The sequence below is a fragment of the Euprymna scolopes genome, chromosome 21 (genome assembly GCF_053919585.1).
Source record: "Euprymna scolopes isolate OS-2025 chromosome 21, ASM5391958v1, whole genome shotgun sequence".
In the NCBI taxonomy this organism is placed as follows: domain Eukaryota; kingdom Metazoa; phylum Mollusca; class Cephalopoda; order Sepiida; family Sepiolidae; genus Euprymna; species Euprymna scolopes.
In genome coordinates this window covers 69,007,494-69,020,285 of record NC_136502.1, presented here as the reverse complement: position 1 = coordinate 69,020,285, position 12,792 = coordinate 69,007,494, and the positions used below count along the sequence as shown (strand labels likewise).

Genomic DNA, 12,792 nt, shown 5'->3' with positions numbered 1-12,792 from the left:
TTTTATGAGGCACAGACACGTGATCCCACACGTGATCCCGCGAGACTTCGTTCACTACAAAACGTCACGGTCATCATGATGGACTCTTTCTTTCTTTCTCGACGCGTGCGACTCACAGGACAGACAGACACGAGGACGTTTGTACGGTAAGCCATTTTCCCCACACTCCCCCCTGATCTGATGATCACAGAGATGGCAAGGGGGTGGTGATCATCGTCGCCGGGTGCTTCTTCGAGGGGGGACGACACACGTCTCATCTTCACTTGTGTTTTCGTCTAGTCTGAGGGTCAAGCATCTCTGTCTCTTCTGAGAGGCTACTACTCTCAGAGTCACTGTCTGATGGTGGTGCTGCAATCCAGAGAGATGCCTCGCTAGATTCTGACTCTGATTCGCTCATGTTATGTAGTGATGGTTGCGTTACTAACCGTATGTCTTTAACATGACGGGGCACGCCGTCGACCCACACCGTTTATGGGCTGATTCTTTCAGTGACTCGCCCAACTCCATACCATGTTATGCACTTGCCTCGTGGATTTTTGATCCACACAACATCCCCTTTCCTCACTCTTTCTCCGGCTACTTCCAGTTCAGGTAGCGGGTTCGTCTCTATGCCCTTCACCCTGACGTGATACCTATGCAATGTATCAGCCGGCGCCGTAGAGGACAAAACATCATCTTTCGGGGTTACATTGTACAAATAAACTGCCTCAACCACTGTGCAGTCTAATCTAGCCGCGATTGTTTTGACGGTTCCATGATTCCATTCAATGATCCCATTTCCACTAGGTACATGGGCGCATCAAAACCTCAGATGTATTCCCCAGCTGTCAGTAAACTTCCTAAACTGCTCACTGGTAAATGCAGCACCATTGTCAAGCAATATCTCTGTTGGAGGTCCACGTTCAACGAAAATATTGTTTAGTTGACGGACAATAGTGACTGTATTTTGTCGACACAGCATACACCATATGGCAAACCTTGACGGACCACAATCAATGAGAGTCAGGAAATCCTCGCCATTGTGGTGAGTAATGTCTATCGCTAGCCGGCTCCAGTAGCTCCTAACTTCCAACTTCTCCTTTTCTCAGCGAACGGGTGCCGGGTCAATGGATTGGCATTCCACGCAGTTTTTGACCACTTCCATGACGTCTGCTCTTTGCACTCCTGGTTCAACCAACTTAGCAAAATATAGGGTCCGCTTGACTCCAGGATGCCTGCTTTGTTGGTGGATTTCCTTAATCCGATTAGATTGATCAGATGCAGCACAGGGAGGTTGAATAGGTTCAACAGTTCTTTTTATGGCATCAAGCCATCTTTGAGGTACCCTTGTTAATCTGCCTTATTTATGCTGGATCTGACCAGGGACACCTCCATTGATAGTGCATATTCATTCATCAGGCTCATGATCGCGTTGAGCGACCGACGGATGAGCATCTCGCTTGTTGCTTTGGTTCGCACTCTAGCCCGTCCGGTAAGAGTGTCTGAAATCCACTTATGGACGCAAGCAGAATCTGTGAATAGTCGCAAGGTGGTTGTCTTCCAAAGGATTGCCAAGTTTATTCCCTTGATCACTGCATCGAGTTCTGCCAGGTTTATGTGTTGGGAGTCCTTTTCTGGGCGCAACTAGCAAGCGTCTTCCACTATGGCTCCATCATGGATTAATGACACACCAATGGCATGAGAGCTTGCGTCAACCCATACACTACGGTCCTGGCTGTCAACACACCATCTGCCTTGTGCTGGATCTTCTTTGTGCACTCTGGTGAGGACCTCTCTGACCATTGTATTGAGAGGGGCGTCATAAATTTTGTAATCCCATCCGGTGGTGACGTCAGAGGCTCTCCGTTTGATGAATGCCACTGCAATATGAAGCCAGCCACCCACAAGAAGGTGTCCAACCAACTTTCCGCACAATGAAAATACATTCCGTCGCATGAAAACACAGGGTGCCTCATTTCCAACACAGGGCATTATCTTCTTCCCAGACCTGCTAACCGAGCACTCTAGCACCGTCCCGTAGCCTTTCTGGTTCCTTGCTGAGAAGGCCAAAGTTATGAAGATGTTCTTTTACACGCATTGCAGGCACAATTTCTTCATCCACATCGTCAATATATGCAGATGTTGCCCGCTGAATGTGCTCATCCTTAGTCAATATAGCGTCAACAATCCTTTGCATAATTGATGGTGCCACATTAAGTCCAAATCCAATGCGGGTTAAGCAATACCTTTCTCCCTTGATGAGCACCGTTTGATAGGGCCATAGCGTCTGATGGACATGCACTTGAAGGTATGCTTTACGAAGATCCAGCACAGATACATTAGATCCTGCTTGCCGCCATTCCCTCAACTCGGTACATACATCCGCACGGGCTGTAAAAGGATTTACGTGCGCATTTAGTTCCCGATAGTCGAGTACCAGCCTCACCTTCTGTTTATTATACTGGATAACCACCATTAACAGAATCAGACACTTCGGGGGGCCCAATTCCTTCTCTGGATAGGGAACTAGCCATCCATTTTTTATCCAAGTCTGTAGTTCCTTATCATATTCTCCACGAACTCCCGGGGGAATTTTATATTCCAGAACCCTATTGTACAACTTCCAGGGTGGCTGCTCGTCCGACCATTTCCAAGCAACTTTCCAGGATCTCGTACGCTGGTTGAATTCCGCATGAAAGTCAGGCTGTTCCAGTTTCATGGATGCACCCAGAGCAAGGCAAGCATTAGAGAAATGTACCTTACCCTCACCATCAATATGGACACTCCCCAATTCTTTGATAACGTCCATTCCTAACAGCAGGTCATAACCAAGAAGGTCGCCGCTCACAACCAAGGCTCATACAGATTGTGCAGCTGTTATGGCACAAAGACAGCATGCATTCTGCCAGTTCGTACGTCATAAGTCAAATACAAATAGAAAAAAATTTGTAGATGCTAGAAATCATTGTAAGAGAGAAATAGTGTCAGTCAAAAGAAAGCATGCTGAAATAATCAGGGAATGCATAGAATCACCAAAGATAGGAACTCGTGATTTCTGAAAAATCTATACTAGTGTAGTGAATAAAGGACAATCAGTAATTCCTCCACTGAGCAACAACCAGAAGGTTGCATGCATGGTAATGGAGAAGGCGGAACAGCTGTCCCGGCGATTCACCTCCATCTCCACCTTAGAGCCAACAAACAACTCCCTCTGAAATTTCCCTATGCGGACTAAAGCCACATTAGATGATGTAAAAATCACCTCTTCTCATGTCCGTGATATCATAAAAAACTTAGACACCTCAAAGGCGTGTGGGCCTGATTTCATCTCTGCTATACTAATTAAGAAATTAGTAACTGAGCTAGCCCCCATACTTTCCAAGCTCTACAATAAATGTCTTGCTGACTCTTGCTTCCCTAATAGCTGGAAGATGGTCTCTGTGAAACCAGTGTACAAGAATTCTGATGAAAGAACAGACCTTCTCAATGTAGCCCCATTAATCTCTTCCCCCTTTTCACTAAAATCTTTGAGACCTTAATCAATCAAACACTATGGAGTATGGATTCAGGCAATGTCGTTTTACTGCAAATATGTTAACATTTATCTGTGAACGCATTTACTATGTACTGGATAAAGCGGGTGAAACTACAGCTGTAGCCCTTGATACATCCAAGGCCTTTGAAAAAGTCTGGAATAAAGGGCTGCTAATGAAAATAAAATTGTACGTTATAACTGGACGTATACTAAATATAATTAGATCCATCTTAGACAATAAAAGCATACAGGTTGTCGTTGATGGACATACATTCAAGCAGCATAAAATTAATGCGGGAGTGTCTTGGGGGGGGGGGGGGTTTGATCCTTGGACCATTATTATTCCTGATATTCAAAAACGACCTCCCTGATAATATTGTATCTGAGATGGGTATCTTGCTGATGATACAATGCTCTATAACATGCATGAGGGAAGAACGAATGTACATAAATCGAAGACAATGCCAGAATCGTTAGAAAATGATCTCCAGACCATTATGGAATGGGGACGCAAATGGATGGTAACATTTAATGCTAGTAAAACTAAGCTGCTCTCCTTTAACAATTACAAGATGCCTCTGCAACCACCTATATCTATGACAAATAGCACTCTACCTGAGAATTCTTTCTTCAAACTTCTCGGCCTAACATTTGCAGGCAATATGAACTGAAACAAATACATAGAGGACATTGCAAAGACTGCTGCAAAGATGGTGGGTTCCCTCTATCGAGCTAAAAGACTATTCACACTTGAGAGTATCCCGTACCTCTACAAGGCCACCATTCGCTCATGCATGGAGTATTGTTGCCATATCTGGGCTGGTGCATCTACCACTAGCCTCTTCCTCTCGGATAGGTTAAAAAAAAAAAAAAAAAAAAAAAAATTGTCAATCTAATCTGTCCCACTTTATCACATAAACTCCAGCTCTTGTCCCATAGTCACAATGTTGCATCTCTGCGCCTGTTTTAATGGAATATGTTCTGATGAACTCGTTGCACTTGTACCCCATACATATCCCCGACAAACCCGCATAGCAATAAGATCTCACCCCTTGACTGTTGAGGTCCTTAGATGCCAAAAAGCTTGCTATTCTAATAGTCTCTTCCCTTGAACAGCTAGACTTTGGAATTCCATTCCTGCTTCCTGCTTTCCTGGTTGTATTGATATGCAGAAGTTTAAATATAACATAAACCGACAGCTTGCTAATCTTTCCAAGACATGGTCTCAAAAAGTAGCCTTTTTCGTCCAAGTGGAGATATGCCTTGTTAGGAGTTAACGTTAAATAAATAAATAAATAAAGCTGGTAGAGCGTATATGGGAGTATATTTATCATACAATGAATGTTAAACATAAAAAAATGATATACATGAAAAGTAATTATAAAATGCTGAATAGGTGTGGGAGGCTGGTATATGGATCTGCAGAATAGATTTCCACATAATGGTCAAGGAGTTGGAGTCGGAGTCGGAATTCTAGGAGTCGGATTTTCACCATCCGACTCTGCAACCATGCTAGATAGAGGTAATTAAAGATTAGCTCTTTAAGGTGATTGAAAGATTAATTGAACAGCAAAAAATCAGATAAGCAAAGTGTATATCTGGGCAAAGTACCACTGGTGCTATATTTATTCTTAAACAAATGGAAGAGAAGTACCTTAGCAAGAAAAAGAACCTGTATTGTGCTTTTGTGGATTTGATGAAAACTCTTGTAACATGAGATGTCTGATGAGCATTGTATAAACTTGAAATAAATGCGTGGTTAATGAAGGTTGTTCAAGCAATAAATGCTCAAAGTAATGCTAGAATTAACAGAACATTTAGTGATAAGAATAAATGTTAAAGTAGGACTACATCAGGGTTCTGTAATGAGTTTGTTGCTTTTCATTTGCATACAAGCAGCATTTTCCAGGGAGTTTTGCATGGTTGCCAAGAAGAGATGTTGTATGTTGATGATTTAGTAATTGCCTGTGAGCAAAATGGAAGGTTTACTCGTTAAATAAAAAAAGGTTTACTCGTTAAATAAAAAAAGGTTTACTCGTTAAATAAAAAAAGGTTTACTCGTTAAATAAAAAAAGGTTTACTCGTTAAATAAAAAAAGGTTTACTCGTTAAATAAAAAAAGGTTTACTCGTTAAATAAAAAAAGGTTTACTCGTTAAATAAAAAAAGGTTTACTCGTTAAATAAAAAAAGGTTTACTCGTTAAATAAAAAAAGGTTTAAAGAATGCTGCAAACAGTAAAACTGAGTCAGAAAGACCAAAATGATGATCAATGGTTGTGGTGCTGAAAATGTCTCAGAGAGAAAAGTTCCTCAATTTAATTTGTGGAAAGGGAGTTAGGGAGTAACTCAATTTTTTGTGGAACTTGTAAGCATAGAGTAGGTCGAGAAGTAATAAATAATTTGTGAACAAGAAATGTTATATAATGGAAATGGATGAAAACACAGATGTGAAAAAAATGTATTTCGACGGCAAATTTATTGAGATTTTTCTATCGTGTTGATAGTTTGATGCCAGCAAATGCACGTTAAACGAAATACGATGATACAATAGAAGTGCAGTAAATGCCATATTTTTCATGGTGCACACATGAACGACAATAATAGACTTTTACATTTAAACTTTAATTGAAATCAGTGTAAAGATTTCATAATCACCTTTAAATATTGTGAGGCCACTAAACAATTGCATTGATTTTTAGTCAGTTAAAAATCAGTTAAAAATGACAAACACAGTGATTTGTGTGTGAAGATATGAAATCCAAAATTCATTTTGAAGCCTTTAAAGTGTCAATTAGTAATTTTTTGCCTAGAAATTTAATAGCAAAAGTCTAATATTAAGGTTCATTTGTATTCCTGCAGCAAAAAAACTTAGCATTTTTGCTTCCATCCCTGTTGTGTCATGGAATTGCAGAAGTTATGTATAGCAACTGCAGAATTCCAAGAATTTCTCAACAGCAACTTGTATATGAACTTTTTAAAAAAAAGGGGTGTGTTTAAAACAGGAAAAATGATGTGGCAATTAAAAAGTTTTTTCTTTTGTACATTCATTTATTTCCTTAACTTTTATCCTCAAGTGGCTTTTGGCCTTGATAAGTGGTGACTCATTAATTTTAAAAAAAAAAAAAAATAAAAAAATCACTACACTAAATTTGGATCTCTATAAACTTAAAAAATAAATACAAAATTGCTTTTAGTTAGGAATCCAAAGTTGAGATAAGAAAGAAATGGGGTTAACCCCTTATTTTGTTTTAATTATGTAGTGTACAAACAAACAAGTCGCGCGTGCATGGTCCCCCTCTGGTGCTGCATGTAAGATGATGCCACAAAAAATAGTGAAGAAATGATGAATGTGAGAAGTGCCAACATTAAGTTAGTGCTAAGGTAAGTGTATATGTTCAGGGATGTGAAGCAGAATTTTTCCAGGGTCAGCGATACTGAATTTATATGAAAAACAATTGCCTTCACATTTTTGCCAAATTCAGAAAAATCTAATGGATGGGCAAAAGTTATAGGGTAAAAAGTTATAGGGTAAAAAGTGTCATATTTTGCACTTTTGGAGCATTTGTGACCCCTTGTGAGCTCCTGGGAACGCTGAATCCCAGTGAAAATATACAAATGGTGCAGTTTCACACCTTAAGACATGTATATTTGAATTCAGCACCATGGAATATATAGACATACATATCAAGTTTTTGAATAATATAAAAAAGAGCTCCAAAAAGGCATGTATTTTTAGCTCTAAAAGTCCCAGACGGATATGAACTAGAATTTTGTGCCAAAAATATCCCAAAATAACCAAAAATGACATTTTTTTCCCTATAGCATTTGATTCATCCATTAGATTTTCCTGAAACTTCCACATTTTTGCCAAGTTTCAGGAAAATCTAATGGATGGATCAAACGCTATAGAGCAAAAAATGTCATTTTTGGCTATTTTGGGGTATTTTTGACCTCTTGAGCCCCTGGGAACACTGAATCCCAGCGCAGTTTCAAGCCTTAAAACATGCATATTTGAGTCGACCACGATGAAAAAACACTACATAGTCAGACATATGTAGTTTTTGTTGAGAAATATGAAAAAAAGAGCCATAAAAAAGGGGCATTTTTTGCACTAAAAGTCCTTGGGGGCGCGAATCAGAATTTTGCCATGGTCACCTATACTGGATTTATATTAAAAACAATTGGCTCCACATTTTGGACAAGTTTCAGAAAAATCTAATGGATGAATCAAAAGTTATGGGGCAAAACTTGTCATTTTTGGCCATTTTGAGGCATTTTTGGCTTCTTTTGAGCCCTTGGGGATGCAACAAGAATTTTTGCAAAAACGTTTTTTTACTGTGCACATCTATTTAATGAAATAGAATTTGTGGCAAAATTTCAGGAAAAACTAATGGACGGTTATCTGGCAATCGTCCAGTCTAACAGACGCCACTGAAAACATAGGTCCCTCTCCGATAAATTGGGGAACCAAAAACAGCAGATTTCCCTAAAAATAGAAAACCACTGTACTAGCAAGCTCTCAGGTGTGAACCTATTGACATTCCTCAGTAGTGTGCCTCAAGCAACCAGCAAAAGCATCTATTATATATTATCTATTATTATTATTATTATTATTATATATTATCAATTATTCAATACTTTTTTTAAATAATTTAAAAAATTTTTAATAAAAAAAATGTTCACATCTTACGATGTCTCATGAATGTATAAAGAAAAGTTGAAAACCCAAAATGGATAAAATTATTATTTTAATATGTTGACACTTTCAAAAGGTTTCATCATATTGCTTTTGTTAATTTTGTTTTAGTGAAAAATCTAAGTTTGTTTTTATAAAACAAACTTTTTTGTTCAGACTATTTTCTGTTATTTAAAATCATTGTGGAAAGAATATATTGTTTTGTTTTTAAATTAAAAGGAAAACTTTTTTGTGTAACACATGTTTCGGGATAGTCTTGTAAGATGACCTCATTTTGAATTGCATTCTCATAATTATCAGCACTAATGTTGTTGGAGAAATGACATTTCCTATTCTGTGATTATTATTGAATCAACACAAAACAGAAATTAATAGTCTTGTCTGCTGGATTAAAGATGAAAAAGATAAGAGTTGGATCTACATATATCCACATTTATTCTATATAGACAGTTTGTCGAACTCAGACATAATATTTGTGGAATAGTTTAGGAATCTCAACAAGTGCGAGCAGAAGGAAATAAATAGGGCTATGATTGTGAAAGATGTTCGATGGACATGATGTCTAAATCATAAAAGTCGGCTTGCGGCCTTAATACAGCTTGTCTGACTGCAACCAGATGAAAGGGAGCCTGAAAAAAAAAAAAAATTGCCCTAATTTAAAGACGTATCAAAATGACAGTATGGTGGATAGCATCTAATGCTTTTATGATCCAGGCCAAAAAAAGAGATATCCTGATCTATATTTCTTATGTGCTATTTTTGATTTTCAGAAATAGGATAGTGCCTTTCCCCTCAACTAGTAATGATTCAGGAGAGGTAACTTGGATATGATCAAAAGAAGATCATCCTTATAACTCTCCCATCACACCTTCAATTCAGAAAATTAAACAAGGATTATTAAATAAGTAGTAGATATGTGTTTGCTTTCATGAGCAGTAAGACAACCATCAGCTACCGTGCATGGTGGCCAAATTTTAGTATCAATTCTGTCCCATTATGTTTTAGTTTAACAGATTTATCAGTTTTTAGATAAGAATTCAGTTTTATGGAAGTGTAATCCTGTAAGGAAATTAAAAAAATTTAACACTGCAATGAACACCAAGAAATATCAACTCCAACGTTCTCTCTCAGCTGTAAAAAATTCAACTGCCTATCTTCCTTAATTCGTCCTTCTTAAAATAGTTGCTCTTTTCATATGCAAATGGATGCCACCTAAAAAATATCTAACAACAAAGTTCTTTTTTTCCACTGAAAATCGAGTGCCCAATATGTGAAACAATCCACAAACTTGAAAGTTGATAACCCTTTGTTTTTTTTCTTGATTGTTACAGTAGGTAACATTTGTTAAACCACAGTAAACTACTGCACTCTCATGTGTAAAATTATTAGGTGTTTCTGTCATAAGACAGATCGAAGACTCCAAATCATTCTAAACTTATAATAAAATGTTTAAAAAATGGATACTCGTGAACATTCAGACATACCAGTGTTTGACATACTGTAACAAGTAAAAATATCTATTATATACAGTTATGCTACAAGTTTTATTTCTAGTCATTTCAAAATGTTTTTTCCAGGCTTGTATACGACTTATTTTTATTATTTAATTAAAAACAAAATATCTTTAAAGATATTTTGTTTTCAGCAGGAAAAGCAGGTTTCAGTAAATACATCATAGGAATTTCATCATTCAATGTTCCAACAATAACAACACCTCTCAAAAGTCTAACCCTACCACGTCATGGTAGAAGTAATGGTAGTATCAGAGCTATGCTGTCTGGAACTACAGTTCTTAGAGTCACTCATGGTCAACAGATTTAGCATCTCGCTGTATTAAGGCTGCAAGCTGGCTGACATGGCTATAATGAAAATCCAGAATTCCAGTTATAAAGACATTCTGGTGCAGAAGAGTTACAATAGTAGCATTGCTTCTAGGTCATTCCTTTTTGTAGTCTGGGATGAACTTTCTGACTTCACTCACAACCATTAAGCCTTGGCGTTATTGGTAAAAACCTGCGATCTTGCAGGCTAGTGAATATCTAACGCCCAACAAGAAAAAAATTCATGTAATCTTGAGACGATAATCTTTGTGAAATCTATGCAGAAGTAACTTGTTTAAACAAGTAAAATAATGTTGGCAAACCAGAAGAACGTCTGACTCAAGTCCATAGCAAATGGTGTCTGATCAAATTTGGTTCTTGACATTAAAGACTACTAATTTTTTTTATTAAATTGTTAGGTGAAAGTACAGCATAGTTAACAAAGCTCCTCCTCCCTCATGTTAAGAATAGCTTTCTAAATAATCTTCTAGGATTTACTGATCGTATTGAAATAATATTACTTAGAAAATCATTCTTAACATGGAAGGGGTGGGGCTATGCTAACTATTCTCTACTTATACCTAAATTAATATTTTTTTTAAACTGAAACTCTTCCTAGAAATTATATTACAGATGAAGTTTAATATTAGGAACTGAATCTCGCCAGATACCATATTTTAGTTGGGTGTTTTTCTGGTTTGTCATGTTTTCTGGCAATTTTATAAAATCTGGAATTTTTGGGGTGATTTTATGAGTTTTTCAAGTACCTTGAGAACGATTTCAGTACTGCAAACAGAAATGAGTAGTTTGGTTACTACATCATATGAGATCAGGCTAATCCCTCAAGTAAAACCTTAACCCCGGAGATGAGCATTTGCTTTTATCAGTTTCTTAAAAAAGAAAAGTGGTCCTGTTTTTTTTAACTAGGAAATTACAAACTTAAATTATCGCTCTTTCCTTTTTTTTTTTTTTTTTTAAGTGATTACATGTAAACGCATTATAAAAACTTGAAAAAAAATTTCTTAGAATAAGGAATCTTAACCAAATCATTAAAAAAACAAAACAAAAATACACAGCAAGAACATGATTATATCCAACATTTAAATAAACTGGTTACATTATTCAAATGTTATCTGATCCGAAATTAGATGATTATTTTATGTTAAATTTATATGCAATTTTTTTTATTTTTGCATTCCGCAATATATCTCGAGACAATTTATTCTTTCATTACTTCCCTTTGTTTTCTAGACACTGACAGCTGATTTGGTGTCTTTGACGAAATATATTCCAAGATATTTAAACTGAAGGAATTTATCACATTCTTAGACAAATTATTAGCATTATTATTAGTAGTAGTAATAATAATAGTATTATTATTATTATAAGTAGTTTAGCATAAGAATGATTATATAATAAATATGTAATATGTAGCAGACGAGCTTGAAACAAGCACAATAGCAGGAGTTAATTCTCGCGGTTCAAGATTTGTAATCCATTTTTTCTCTGGCTTGTCCAATCACAAGCCAGCTCTCAATCATGTGACCGAGTACATAAAAGGCAAAATCGGCAAACTCTCTTTCTCTTTTCTCCCTGCTCTGCTTGGCAGCAGACATCGCTTAGGGTTGTTGGTCCTAGGCCAATGTGAGTGCAACAAGTCAACATGGCTATCGTCAAAACTTGTTTCCCTGTATGCTTCACACACATACTTTCTTCTCCCACAAGACAATAACCCTTTGCCCCGTCTCTACAATCAGATGCATGCTCCTACAATGTAAATACACTGAACACCTTTCTCTTTCTCCTTCAACAGGCCTGACTAATCTTCGTCTCCACATCAGACACTCTTTTCACTATTACTATAAAGACAAGCGTGCATGAACACTGAACTTTCCTACTAGCCTGTTTCTCTTATGTACATTCTACTAATGAAGATGACAAATAAAGTTGCTTTTGAATATAGAACGAAACTCCATATTTATTTGTTGTAACTTAACTTTTTTATGTGAAACATTCTTGAAAGTAAATAAACATTTTTATGCCAAACTACAACTACTAATAATAGATATGTGATAAATTCCTCCATTTAAAAATATCTGTTAGGAGATATTTCGTCAGGAACACCAAATCAGCTATCACCGTCTAGAAAACAAGGGAAGTAATGCAAGAATAAATTGTCTCGAGATATGCCGGAATGCATTTTTTTTTTTTCAAGTTTTTACGAGTGTTCATACATGATTGCAAAAAGAAAAAAAAAGTATGTAGGAAGGGGGTAACTAAGGATGCTCATCTATGAGGGGCGTGCAATAAGTAATGCCCCTGACCCACTTCCAGTTGTCTGATCTAGCTGAAATTTTGCATGTGCAATGATTTATATCTCTATGGGTTATGTGGCAAATTACAGCTCTGAACTAATTGTGGTTTCTGTTTTACAGGTGTTTGAACTGAGTCGTGTGAAATGGAGCCTGTTGAATGTCGAGCAGTGATCCGGTTTTGGGATTTGGAGACTTTTGATGAAATGAAAGAAACTTATGGTGATAATGCCCCATCATATGACCTTGTAAAACGCTGGCATCGTGAATTCAAACATGGCCGGAAGTCTGTGGAAACAGACTTGGTCGCCCCCCCACCCCTTCTGTCATTGATGAGGCATCTGTCCGTCAAGTTGAGGCTGCCATTTTGGAAGATTGGCGCATTACTATTCGCCAAATAGCCCAAGATGTCAAGATTAGTACAGGGTATGTGGAAACTATCATTCATGAC

The 12,792-nt window shown here is 37.2% G+C and overlaps 2 protein-coding genes across 3 annotated transcripts in view; both read right to left on the bottom strand.

The window, feature by feature from the left end:
* LOC145242437 (protein NipSnap homolog 1-like) overlaps positions 1–12,792 on the bottom strand; it is a 95,284-nt gene that overhangs the window by 78,744 nt on the left and 3,748 nt on the right. The gene's annotated exons all lie outside the window — the stretch shown is intronic.
* Positions 2,952–12,792, bottom strand: part of LOC145242436 (uncharacterized) — a 158,605-nt gene continuing 148,764 nt past the window's right edge. The window contains exon 2 of the mRNA XM_080105490.1: positions 2,952–3,201. The gene's annotated coding sequence lies outside the window, so the exon portion shown is untranslated. The remainder of the gene's footprint in view (positions 3,202–12,792) is intronic.